The 13,690-nt window shown below is 44.0% G+C and overlaps 1 protein-coding gene across 5 annotated transcripts in view; it reads left to right on the plus strand.

Annotated features, from left to right (window-relative positions):
- Positions 1-336: 336 nt before the first annotated feature.
- The window catches only part of Pds5b (PDS5 cohesin associated factor B), a 153,132-nt gene continuing 139,778 nt past the window's right edge, over positions 337-13,690 (plus strand). For all 5 annotated transcript variants that reach the window (XM_041677965.1, XM_041677966.1, XM_041677969.1 and 2 more), the window contains exon 1: positions 337-483. The gene's annotated coding sequence lies outside the window, so the exon portion shown is untranslated. The remainder of the gene's footprint in view (positions 484-13,690) is intronic.

The raw sequence follows: 13,690 nt of genomic DNA on the forward strand, positions 1-13,690 counted from the left end.
GCGATCTACAGATTTCCCGCCAAAGCTTGGGCGTCAGCGTCAACGCTGAGAACGCACTGACAGCTGCCGGTCTCTCTGCTGCCAGGGAGACGGCGGCGGTCGCGCGGGCAGGGGCGGAGCCTGCGCGTGCGCGCCTCCTGGCGGGGGCGGAGCCCGGCGCGCGGGCTAAGGAGCGCATGCGCGCGCGCCCGGAGCGAGCGGCGGTCTGACCGGCAGGCGGCGCTGAGGACCCACGCGCCGCTCTGCCTGCCCCCCGGGCGCCGTCCGCCGCGGTTCGATTGGAGCAGCCGCGGAGCAGCTCTTGGCGCCATTTTGAAGCGGAGAGGAGGAGGAACGGCCTGGACTGGCTGCGGAAGGGGAGGGGGGGGGAGGAGGCGATTGGATGCGGCGGCGGCGGCGGCGGCGGTGGTGGCGGCGGCGGCGAGGGCGGCGGATCCCGGAGAGCGGCGGAGCGCGAGGAGTGTAGGAGCCGGGCAGCCGGAGGTAGGAGCGACTCGGGTAACGGAAAGGGAGCGCCTCTTGCTTGCCTCGGCGCTCCACGCTCCATTTTCCAGCGGGGCGTGCGCGCGTGGAGCCGCCGCCCGCTGAGCCTCGCGTGTCCCGGTGTCCTCGCGGGGCCGGGGTGGGGGCCGGGGCCGGGGGCGGGGAGGCCTCGGGCCGCTGCTCGAGCCGCCCGGGAGTGACCTTTGCGGGGGCCGCCGCCGTGCCCCTCCCCTCCCCCTCCCCCGCCTCCTCTAGAGAAGCCCCCCGCGCCGCTTCTCCCTTCCGGCTGCCCGAGGGCCGGGCGCGAGGGGTGGCGCGCTCGCCGCGCTGCTCGGGAGTCGGGGGAGAGCAGCGAGCCGGCCGAGCGACTCGTTGGGCGAGTGAGGGTGCAGCCCCACGGCGGCGCGGAGGGCGAGCGGTGCGGGCTCGCCCGCCTCTGCACCGTTATTCCACTGACACTTGAAAAGTTTGCGGTCTGGGAGAATCCGCGGCGGCGGCGGCGGCGGCGGCGGCGGCGGCGGCAGTGGGTCTCCTTTTTGTCTTGTTTCGGTTTTTGCTCTTGCACGTTAAAGCCTGCTGTTAGCACGTAGTAGAAGGCATGCACCGGGCAGCCGACAGGTGTTTGCAGGGCTGACTCTGAACCCCGAAATTCAGCACCTGCTCTTCAGAGCTGCGTGCTATTCCGGTGAGCTCTGGAGGGGTTTGAAAGAGGAGTGTTCCTCCCGCTCCATCCTCAGGAACCCGACCAAGAGTTAACAACCCCCTCTCCCCCCAATTCCCCTATTTGATCTCCAAGAACGCGCCTCTGATACTTGTGTTAGAAACTGACGGGTGGCAGTACTGGCTCCAAGGAGCGGTCTCTCTGTTGGATACTTGTGGAAGCTTTGAATGTAACGGTTCATTTTGAAGGCTGGTCTAGGGCCCTGAGAGAGTTAGTCTTTAAAAAGTCATGTGTATTTAGATGTAGGAGGTGAGCTGTAGCTAAATCATGATGACTGAAATCTTGAATGGCAGGATAAGCATTGTTCACAACGCATGCAGATAAGAGTTTCAGGAGAGGATATTTTCTGTGTTAACACTTGCAGTAGTCAAGTAAAATAGCACAGACTCGGGTTTCGTCTCTTAACTCTGTGGTAGTCATATCAGATGCTAGTGTTTGGGGGACAGTAAAATGCATACTTGTGTGGTATGGCAGGTCGCTGTGGAACACTTAATCTTCCATCTCATGGTGACAGCATAAAACCGAACTGGATTTCCAGCGGTGAATTTGGAGGTAAAAGTTACATGATAAGATTAGTAAGATAAATTTATTCTCAAAACTTAAATATACAATACTCTTTTTGGTGCGGGGGTGGGGTAGTATCTCCCTATGGTAGCCCAGACTAACCTGAAACTGGCAATCCTTCTGGCCTGATGTGCTGGTATTGCACCGCCCCACCCAACTCATAAAAGACATCTTGAATCAAAACGTTATTTCTTTGAACTCATATTTGCATATGATGTAAGTGTGTGTGTGTGTGTGTGTGTGTGTGTATGTGTGTATTATGAAATGTGTTAAAGCTTGCTGCTAAGTAGTAACATTTTTCCCTTGTGGGACACGTGTTTTCCTCTTAGCTGGACTGTTTGAAGTGTCCCTGATGAGAAGGTAATGCTAGTCTTTTTGCTTAATTTCTTTTTAAGAGAACTGTTGTCTTTTTGGTTGTAGTTTTCATGAGGATTCATCATTAACTTGCTTTCCCTGCAACTTTGTTAATGCCCGCCTGCTTTGGTTCCCTATCCCTTCTCCTCAGCTAGAGGAGAGTATGTGACCATGGTGGTTCTGGTCATAAGATGGTGTGTACTCCGGCTGTTTGTAACAGTTCTAAGAGCTCTTGATGATCACAGTTTTAGTATTCAAGTTTATCCTGCAGTTCTGTAGCTTTGTTTAACAGAACAGTGTTCTGGGTGCTAGGCTTTGTCAGTCAATTGCTCAGTTTAAGAAAATGACACCTTGTTTTAGACACCTCTCGCCCAGGTGAATGTAGAAAGGCTGGGGTACCTAAACTTTGGGGAGGAAGGGAGTAATTTGAGAGCCGTGTGTTTTCTTCTTCCTCTTGGCATATTTTAAGATTGTCCTTTGGCTCCCAGCATGCTACTTCTTGGGTCACATTTGCTTAGCATTAAGAGAACTCACTCTGGTTTACAGATTCTTGGGTGACATATACCGTATACAACACTATAAAAGCGGAAATTTATGTAGCCTTTGTAGGCATTAGAAAATTACAGAGAAACTTGAGGATGGTTGCTAACCTTTTTATGAATGAGAAGTTAGATTCAGATTTTAATGTACCTGAGATTAGTAGGGTCACAGTCATACCAAGTGGGGGAGTAAGCAGTCTTAGAGCTTTGGAAGTTGGTCTGTGTTGCTTTGTTTAGGTCTCACCTGGAACTGACGTCATTGGATACAACACTCCTGTCTCCATCCTGCTCTCACTTTCCAGTCAGTAATTCCGTGGTGAGAGTAAAGCTTCAAAGTCAACTGCCTTGTCTCACTCTGGCTTTAACATCTGCTGTCCCGGGTTCAGTCCACCTAGCTGCTCTCCGAAGATAACTATCTTGTAGCCTCTGTGTCCTGGAGCTGCTTGCTCTTTCATTGTCTGACACCATGTGACATTTATTTACCAGTTAAAGTTTGTCTGTCTGTCATTTATATGAATAACAGCTTTTAAACTTATAAGCCAAAGTGGTTTGGAAAAGTTTGTATTGAGCTTGTTTTGTGACTTTATACGTGTGTGTGTGTGTGTGTGTGTGTGTGTAACAGTTTGCCACACAAGTCATTTGTCACTGCCATTTACAACACACATTTTATTTGGTTTGTGTATTCCTGCTTGGCATTGTCAAAGATTCCAGAAATAATTTAGTGTAAAAATAAAACAAGTAATTTCCTTAAGAATGTTAACCTTTGGTTTTGTGAGACACTGTCTCACTCAGTAACCCAGGCTGTCCTCAAATTCAGCTGTCCCTCCCACCTCAGCCTCCTGAATGCTAGGATTACAGGTGGCAGCCAGCAGGCTTGCTGTTTTCTAAGTTGACGTAAAAGCTGCCAAGTGCTTTGCGGTCCTGACACTTGGGAGAGTGAGCCCTTTCCTCATTACTCTTTCATGAACCCCCTGATTTCCACCACTTCCCCCAGTACTTGACAAATACTTTATAATTCTTTCTCACTAATTAGTTCAAGATTAATAAGCTTGCAGCATTGAGAGTTAGTTTTTCCTGGCACAAATTGTTATGTGCTGTGAAAAAGTTAAGATGATAAAGCTCAGTGTATGAGAAATTAATGCTTTAATGCCATCAATCTGAGATATTTCAACATACCTGTAATAGTTATTGCACTTTATGATTACACATGAATAGTAAGCATCTGTCTTAGTTGAGTTTCATGAAACTGAAAAAGTATGGAGGACAAACTGAGCAAAGCAGGAAGACATTTTGAGACATCTTTTATGTCTAAAAGTACTTTTCTGCTCTTCTGCATCTCTTTTTGAGGAGAGTGCTGTGAACTGATTGATTGAAAATGTATAAATACCATCTTGGTGTCCACTCCATCATAGGAACGGTAAAGCAAACAGGAGACTGACCTGTAGCAGTAGGGAGTCATGGTTGGGGACCTCTACCGAAGTGATGAAAGCTGAGCAGAGTATCATCCCTGCTGCTGATGGAGGGAGCCCTTCTTTCTCCCATTGATGAGATGAGGTTGCTGTTCCTGCAGAAGAGTGAAATAGGCCAAGGCTAGGTACTGTAACGTAACTACCATGAGATGTTAGAGTCCCAACAGCTGTCTCGTTAGGTTAGGGCCTAAGGAAAGAGAGTTGGAGGTAGTAGTGTGAAGTTTTTGCTTTCATCCCCTCTTATTCTGTTGCAGAGGTGATTTTAGGAATTGTGAAGAGATTTTAAAGGAAAAGTCTATATTCCAAAGTTACCTCTTGCTGAGATTCAGGCAGTTTTAGTTAGCCTTCAGACTTGAGACTGGTTGGGAGTAGAGGTTGGTGCTGGTGTGATGGCTCAGTAGGTAAAGGCTTGTAACCAGGCTTGACAACCTGAGATCCACCTCTGGGACACATGTAGGAAGAAGTGACTCTGGCAAATTGCCCTCTGATCTCCATGTGTACATGTGTGTACACACAATAAAGGAAATGCAATAAAAATTGTATTTTTTAAGCTAAAAAGTTGTACATATAAAGAAAAACCAAATCCTTCTAGTGATAAGAAAACTGAAAATAAAAATCATATTTCTTTGGGGAAAGTAACCCACTGCTAACAAGTGCCAGAATATTTACTTTAAAGTATTTCTAGAGAAACTCTTGACGGGTGGTGGTGGCACATGGCTTTAATCCCAGTACTCAGGAGGCAGAGGCAGGAGGATCTCTTGTGTTGAAGCCAGCCAGGTCTACAGAGCGAATTCCAGGACAGCCAGGGCTACATAGACAAATCCTGTCTTGAAAAGCCAAAAAGAAAGAACTTTCCCCTTCATGTTAAAGAGTTCTTTTCATGCTGCCATATAGATATCACCAGAATTAAAATAGAGTATTTCATTGAAGTGCATACCATAGTTGAGAAATACCAGTCAGCAAGGGACTAGGCATCATTGGAGTTTATTAAACTTTGTTGTTTCCAATTTGATGTGCCATATGTGCTGGCTAGTCTTATGTTAATACACAAACTAGAAGTATCTGAAAGGAGGGAAACCTAATTGTGAAAATGCCTCCATAAGATCCTCTGTAAGGCGTTTTTTTTTTAAAGATTTATTTATTTATTATGTATACAATGGTCTGCCTGCATGTGTTCCTGCAGACAGAAGTTGGCACCAGATCTTATTACCAGTGGTTGTGAGCCACCATGTGGTTGCTGGGAATTGAACTCAGGACCTCTGGAAGAGCCGTCAATGCTTTAAACCACTGAGCCATCTCTCCAGCTCCCTGTAAGGCGTTTTTGTAATTAGTGGTTGATGGGAGGAGGGCCCAGACCGTTGTGGGTGGTTACATCCCTGTATTAGTAGTCTTGGGTTCTATAAGAAAGCAGGCTGAGGGGCTGGATTGATGGCTCAGTGGTTAAGAGCACTGGCTGCTCCTCCAGAGGACCAGATTCAATTCCCAGCACCCACATGGCAGCTCACAACTGTCTGTAACTCCTGTTCCAGGGGATCTGAAAGCTTCACACCAATGCACATAGAATAAAATTAAATATATATATATATATATATATATATATATATATAGCAGGCCGAGCAAGCCGTGGGGAGCAAGCCTGTAAGCAGCATCCTTCATGGTCTCAGCGTCAGCTCTTGCCTCCAGGTTACAACCCTCCTTGAGATCCTTTGGTGATGAACAGCAATGTTGAAGTGTTAGCTGAATAAATCCAACTTGCTTTTTGGTCATGTTTTTTTGTTGTAGCAATAGAAACCCTAACTAAGGCACCACATCTTATTTTGGGTTTGGCTTTTTGAGACAGGGTTTCTCTGTGTAATAGCCCTGACTCCTGACTGTTCTGCAACTAGCTCTTGTAGACCAAGCTAGCCTCAAATTTACCTGTCTTTGCCTTCCGAGTGCTGGGATTAAAGGCATGTGCCACCACTGCCTGACTGGGTTTGCATACACATTTGTCTCTATGCTCATTAATGGGGGGGGGGACGTCACTGCAGTTCAGTTGCAGTAGTTTAAATTACCTTCTGAGCCATCCTGCTTACTTGGGAGCTAAGGTATCAGAGAAAGAAAGGTGAGACTTTTGGACTTTTGAAGAAGAATAAGATTTGGAGATAGTGGCACCTTGAGGGGGGTTTGCTGCTCTGAAGGGAAATGCCACTGTGCTAGGCTTTGAACAACTAAGAGTCAGGGTGAGGGTGTTGTAAGCTCAGAGGAGAGGCAGAACCAGTAGGAAGGGTGAGAAATCTGGGACCAGAATAGATGGATTTTGTATAGAGTCAGTGCTACTTTGTGCTGTCACATCACTCACTCCCATTTTTACTCATATTGTCATTTGATTCACTACTCTGCTCTGGCATGGGTGACAGACTGGACCTTGCTTTTCCAGATTTGAGAGGGCTTAGCTTTTTAAAAAGAGAAACTGAGTTTCTTTCAAAGCAGTAATGGTAGCAGTTGTTCTTTCTTTTCTTCTTTTCTTTTTTGATTTTTTTTTTTGAGACAGGGTTTCTTTGTAGCTTTGGAGCCTATCCTGGCACTTGCTCTTGTAGACTAGGCTGGCCTCGAACTCGCAGAGATCCACCTGCCTCTGCCACCTGAGTGATGGGATTAGAGGTGTGTGCCACCACCGCCTGACTGGTAGCTATTGTTTTCTTAGCGTCCTTTAGTGTTGAAGTGTGAGCGGTGGGCTACGTTCCTGGCACCCGACTGCCTGCACGGCTAGCTTTATACCCGAAATAATTACACGGAAACTGTATTCTTTTTTTTTTTTAAATATTTATTTATTTATTATGTATACAATATTCTGTCTGTGTGTATGTCTACAGGCCAGAAGAGGGCACCAGACCTCATTACAGATGGTTGTGAGCCACCATGTGGTTGCTGGGAATTGAACTCAGGACCTTTGGAAGAGCAGGCGATGCTCTTAACCACTGAGCCATCTCTCCAGCCCGAAACTGTATTCTTTTAAACATTGCTTGGCCCATTAGTTCCAGCCTCTTATTGGTTAGCTCTTACATATTGATTTAACCCATTTCTAATAATCTGTGTAGCCCACGAGGTGGCTTACCAGGGAAGATCTTAACCTGCATCTGACTGGAGTGGGAGAACCATGGCGACTCCTTGACTCAGCTTCTTTCTCCCAGCTTTCTGTTCTGTCTACTCGCCTACCTAATTTTCTGTCCTATCAGAGGCCAAGCAGATTCTTTATTACTTAACCAATAAAACAACAGATAGAAAAATGACCCACCTCCATCATTTCCCCTTTTTTCTGTTTAAACAAAAAAGAAAGGCTTTAACTTTAACATAGTGTGAGCAACAGATAGAAAGATGACCCTCCTCCATCACTTTAGTTCTACTTCCTATTCCTTACTATGATCTCACTGTAAGTAGTCTGCCAGCGGCTTCTTATGCTGAAGTGCATAGAAAACTTGGGCTGTTGGTATGTCTGTAAAACTTTGGTTTCCGACAATTCCTTTATAATGCACTCCCATTTCCCTCCCTCCCCTGTGGGTGCAGATGTCTGCAGGTGCATGTGTGCCACAGTGTGTGTGTGGAGAGGTCAGAGGACACACAAGTTTTCAGGAGTGGGTTTTCACTTTACACCTTGTGTTTAAGGCAGGAGCTTTCTTTCTTTCTTTTTTTTTCTTGTTGTTTTTTTCGAGACAGGGTTTCTCTGTGTAACAGCCCTGGCTGTTTTGGCACTAGCTCTTTAGACCAGGCTGGCCTCGAACTCAGAGATCTGCTTCCCTCTGCTTCCTGAGTGTTGGCACTAAAGGAATGCACCACCACCATCAAGCTAAGGCAAGATCTTTCTGTGTTTCTGCTGCTGCACTGTACCTGGCCCCTTTGTCATGTTTACCTCTAGTCTAGGCTATTGGTTTTCAAAGGGGTGATTTTGGACCTCCAGTTCTTCCTACCCCGAAGACATTTTGCAGTGTCTGAATTTAGTTACTACAAATAGGATACAGGATAGGTTTGCCACTAGTGGGTAGAGGCCAGACATGGGTTCTGCTAAAACATTCCATACTTATATAGATCATCTTTCTATCACAAAAAGTTACCTAGCCTAAAAATGTTAATTGTGCCAAGATTAACACACTCCTGTCTTTGCAGAATTGACCTAGTAGGCTTGTATTCACTCTTGGTTTAGCTGAATTAGGCATGCCCCACAATTTAAATCATAGTAACCAAGCAGTAGCAGTGCTTCATAATCTTACACTGTATCTCTGGGTAGTTTCTCCCTCTTTATTTTCAGCACATTTCTTTAGACTTTTCTTCCCCAGCTTAATGATGTTTTGTAATTAGATCAGGTCTTTATAGTCTTTCAAAGTTCTAGCATTTAAGACTGAACACCTAGTCTGGTGTGGTGGCACACACCTTTATTTCCAACACTCGGGGGAGGCAGAGGCAGGCAAGTCTCTGAGTTCAAGGCCAACTTGGTCTCCAGAGTGAGTTTGAGAACAGCCAGTGCTATGCAGGGAATACTGTCTACAAAACAAAACAAAACCCCCAAAAAACCAAACAAACAGAAAGACTGAATATCTATAGCACATTTAAGCCTTTGTTAAGTTGCTTAATGATTGGAGTCTAGTCTAAGGACAGCATCAAGACTTGACTGTTACTCATTTAGTTTAGCAGAACTGCTAGAGTTTCTGTCCTGTCCTGTTACTAAATAGCCACGTTTAAATCACCTGGTTTTGAAAAAAAAATATCAATTTTTAAAAACTGTAATTAAGAATAGTAATATAACTCATTTTCAAACACAGCTTTACTGAGGTATAGTTAACATATCCTATGATCTTTGCCTACTGGAAGTATATAGTTAATTGTTTTCCAGTCTATTCACAGATCCATATAGCCATCACATAGCCTGGCTTGGGTCATCTTGTTCCTGTTACAAAGAAGATCCAGAGCTATTATTAGGCCTTTCTTCCTTCCTTCCTTCCTTCCTTCCTTCCTTCCTTCATTCATTCATTCATTTATTTATTTATTTATTATATATACAGTGTTCTGGCATGGAGGGCACCAGATCTCATTACACATGGTTGTGAGCCATCATGTGGTTGCTGGGAATTGAACTCAGGACCTCTGGAAGAGCAGCATGTGCTCTTAACCTCTGAGCCATCTCTCTAGCCCTAGGCATTACTTTCCATCACTCCTTATATCATTAGTTTTTAGGTTAAGCTAGGACAATGTTTAGATTGGAGACAAATATGTAAGGACAAAGTAAAATATGCTTGTAACTTTTTGTGGTGTGGCAGACATGGTGCTGCATGTCTGTAAATCCCAGCGCCTGGCAGTGTGGTGTGCTGAGTCAAGAAAATTGGGAGTTTACATCCACTGTGAGCTACATATGATACCCTGTTTCAATCAAACAGAGACAACCAAACTTGTTTGCAGGGAGATTATTGGTGATAAAATGTCTGAATACATCACTTTAGAGAAGACAAAGTGGGGTAATAGTTGAATGGATGTTTGCATGTTTCTTTATTTTTGTTTTTCGAGACAGGGTTTCTCTGTAGCTTTGGAATATGTCCTGGAACTAGCTCTTGTAGACTAGGCTAGCCTCGAACTCAGAGAGATCCGCCTGCCTCTGACTCCTGAGTGCTGGGATTAAAGACATGCGCTACCACTGCCCAGCTAAGGATGTTCACATGTTTTATTGTTTGAGAAAATTGCTCTCAGTTAGGGCTAGAGAGAGAAAGATGGAAAATACTCTTGTAATAAAATATACATGCACCCCACATATATTCATTCCAAAAGGGACTGTTAAGAAAATCATAAAACAAGGTAGAATATGGAAGGCATATTCAGCTCCAAGAAGGAATCTGACCAAAGATGTTATTTTATGTAGGAATCATGAAAGACTCTTGTCAAAGAAGGTGTTTGCTCAGGTGCAGTCAGGTGTTACAGAGCTGGGCCTTTTGGTCCAGATGATGGCCACTTGAAGCTATGTATTAATTTCTCCTTATGTTGTTTTTAAAAGATTGCCCTGGTAGCTTCACCCATAGGTAGATGTTCTAATTTACTGTGATCCTGGGGAAGTAAGTGTTTTAGCTAAGTTTTTAGTGAGTGGTTGATGTCTTTAAAAAGAGAATATCAGTCTGTGGTCTTGGGACTGAGAAACTTGCTTTTTTAGTTTATGCTCTTGAGATTTAGTTTCACCCCAGGTTAATTGACTTTATAGATTAGGTTCTTATACATATTTTCCGTTGTCTCCTTCCTTCATTAATTGCATCCTGTGGCTTCTTCCAAATTTCCTTTTTCTCGTGTACTCTTAGGTGTAACATTTTCAAACTCAGTTTTCCTTCCTTTACTCTAACACTTTCCCAATGTTCACTTCAAGTTAGTAGCAGACTCCCCCAGCATCTGTTGTATGGGGTGACTGCCTTTACACTCATGCCAGAGACTGGAGTGGCATCCTGATCTCTCCATTTTTTTTCCCTCTTTTCCATCAGATAATTACCAAATTTTGTTAAAGTTTTAGGAAACCATACCCATGTGTAAAAAGCAGCCTATACTCTTTCCATCTGTCTCATTTCCAGATGCCTATATAATTTGTTGATGTTAATGATTTTTTAAAAAAAGAATTGTTATTTTTAAACTACATGTAGTTGTGTGTGTGTCTGTATATAGTGTGTGTACAAGAGAGCAAGTACCTGTGGAGGCCAGAGGTCTTAGATCCAGTGGGTTGTAAACCACCTAACATGGGTTTCTGAAACCAAATTCAGGACTTATGGAAGATCAACAAGTGCTTTAACCACTGGGCCATCTCTCTAGCCCTCTTTTAATAATCTTTTAATAATATAATACAGATATAGACCACCTCAGTCTTCTCTCATATTTTACACTAATACTGGGAACCTTTAACTTTTCTGCCTTTTATTTTTCACATTGAAAAATACACCCTGGAGATCTTCCCTTATTTGTATATAAAGTACTTTCTCTCTCTGGACAACTGCAGTGTTCATTTTTATGCCATGCTTCTACTAGCTTATTGATTGTTTCCAGTTTATTCTGTCATAAAATTGCTATTATTTGTACATATGATGCATGTTTGTTTGTGGTGCAGATTCCTAGCCATGGAATTGTGAGCTAGAATGTAACAGATAGGATTTACATAGTGTCATGTTGTATTTCATAGACTTTGCAGCACTATTAATATGTGAAAATACTTGTGTCTCTGTAGTGTTGCTAACAGTATATAATCAACCTTTTAGGATGTTTGTCAATCTGACAGGTGAAAAACAGTATCTCTATTTTATTTTTATTTTTATTTTGGAGACAGGGTTTCTCTGTAACTTTAGAGCCTGTTCTGGAACTACCTCTTGTGGACCAGGCTGGTCTCGAACTCACAGAGATCCACCTGCTTCTGCCTCCCAAGTGCTGGGATTAAAGGCATGTTACAGGGAGCAGGGCCCCTTGTTCTGGCTGCCCGGCTAGTTTACACCTGAAATTATCACACAGAAACTGTATTAATTAAAACACTGCTTGGCCATTAGTTCTTGCCTCCTTTTGGCTAACTCTCACATCTTGATTAACCCATTTTTTTTTAAATCTGTGTTCACCATGAGGTCGTGGCTTACCAGAAAAGATTTAGCTTGTCTCACCTGGTGTCTCCATGGTGTCTCTCTGAATCTGCTTTCTTCTTCCCAGAATTCAGTTGTCTCCTCGCCTACCTAAGTTCTGCCCTATCACCAGGCCCAAAGCAGTTTCTTTTTTTTTTTTTTGTTTTTTTTTTTTTTATTTTTTATTTTTCGAGACAGGGTTTCTCCGTAGCTTTTGGTTCCTGTCCTGGAACTAGCTCTTGTAGACCAGGCTGGCCTTGAACTCACAGAGATCCGCCTGCCTCTGCCTCCCTAGTGCTGGGATTAAAGGCGTGCGCCACCACCGCCCGGCTCCAAAGCAGTTTCTTTATTAACCAATGAAAGCAACACAAATACAGAAGAACCTCCTACACTAAAGGCATGTGCCACCTTCACCCGGCCAGTATCTCTATTTTAATTTACATTTTCCTGGTGCGAACATGAGCATTGTTTCTTGTGCTTGAGCCATTTTTATTTTTTCTGAGAAGTGTCAGTTTCTCACTTTTATCTTTTCTTTGTGTACATGGCTCTCTTGGATATTTGAAGCCTCTCCCCCGTACCTTTGTGTCTGCTAAAAGTAAAAGGTTGCCTGTTTCTTCTGCATTAGTTGTCTTGTTTGCCTCCCTGCTCGCAGTTTCACCCCCTGTATCACATTGTTCACAGATACTTCTGATCACATGTTTGAATAGCTCATTCCTCCTTTAGAGCTTCTGGGTGGCTCTAATTCAGAATCCTTACATGATCATGACACCTGTATTTATTTCTTTTGGTTTCCTGTAGCTTCCCTGAGCCTCCGCAAACATGGAGCTGTTCTTACTCCCTTCTGTATTAGACCTTGTGCCAACTGTATCTTCCCATGTATCTTTCTGCTGAGTTTACATTGCTCATTTCTGCTTGTGCACATATCCAGAGTTGAGCATTTCACTCAGCATGTACGCCAAATGGTCAGGTAATTTAACTCTATTTAACTCTTGCTTAGGCAATATATAGAGCTTTCTTCTCTTGTATTACTTGTGTCCATGGGAACTCCCACACCTCATGTTGTTATTTAGGATGTTTGTGTTTCCATGCCCTAGAGTTGTTGTATACTTTTATTTTCTTCTTCTCCTCCTCCTCAATCATCATCATCATCATCATCATCATCATCATCATCATTATCATCATTTTAAACAGTTTTTCTGTATAGCCCTGGCTGGCTTGGACTTGACTGATGTCTAGAGAAGATTGGCCTCTATTCTACAATAGTGCTCCTGCATCTGTGTCCCAAATGCTGAGATTATAGCTGCATACCTTTATCCTACAGCTTGGAGAGCTTTGATACTGACATTGATAATGATATTGAACACCATTTCAAAGTTATGACAGTTACTGTGTTTATTTGGTAGAATTTCTTTTTTGGAAACAGGGTCTTACTATGTAGCTCTGGCTTTCCTGAAACTCACTATATAGAGTTGGCTGGCATTGAACTCACAAAGCTACCTGCTTCTTGCCTTCCAAGTGCTGGGGTTGAAGGTGTGCACCAACACTCTCAACCTCTGGTAGAATTTTTTTTCAGGTTTTTTACTTGTTTTTGTTTTTTTGGTTTTTCGAGACAGGGTTTCTCTGTGGTTTTGGAGCCTGTCCTGGAACTAGCTCTTATAGACCAGGCTGGTCTCGAACCCACAGAGATCCGCCTGCCTCTGCCTCCCAAGTGCTGGGATTAAAGGCGTGCGCCACCACCGCCCGGCTAGGTTTTTTACTTGTTAAAAAATTGCTTTACATACCTTTAATCCCAGCACTCAGGAAGCAGGACGCTGTGCGTTTGAGACCAGCCTCGTCTACAAAGTGAGTTCCAGGATATCTAGGACTGTTATACAGAGAAACACATACACATGTGTCTTGAAAAACAAAACAAAACAAAACAAAAAGCAAACAAACAAAAAATTGCTGTCTTGGCTGGGCTGT

This window comes from Microtus oregoni, unplaced genomic scaffold (assembly GCF_018167655.1).
Source record: "Microtus oregoni isolate MIOR12 unplaced genomic scaffold, Mior012 000029F_ref0000214, whole genome shotgun sequence".
NCBI lineage: Eukaryota > Metazoa > Chordata > Mammalia > Rodentia > Cricetidae > Microtus > Microtus oregoni.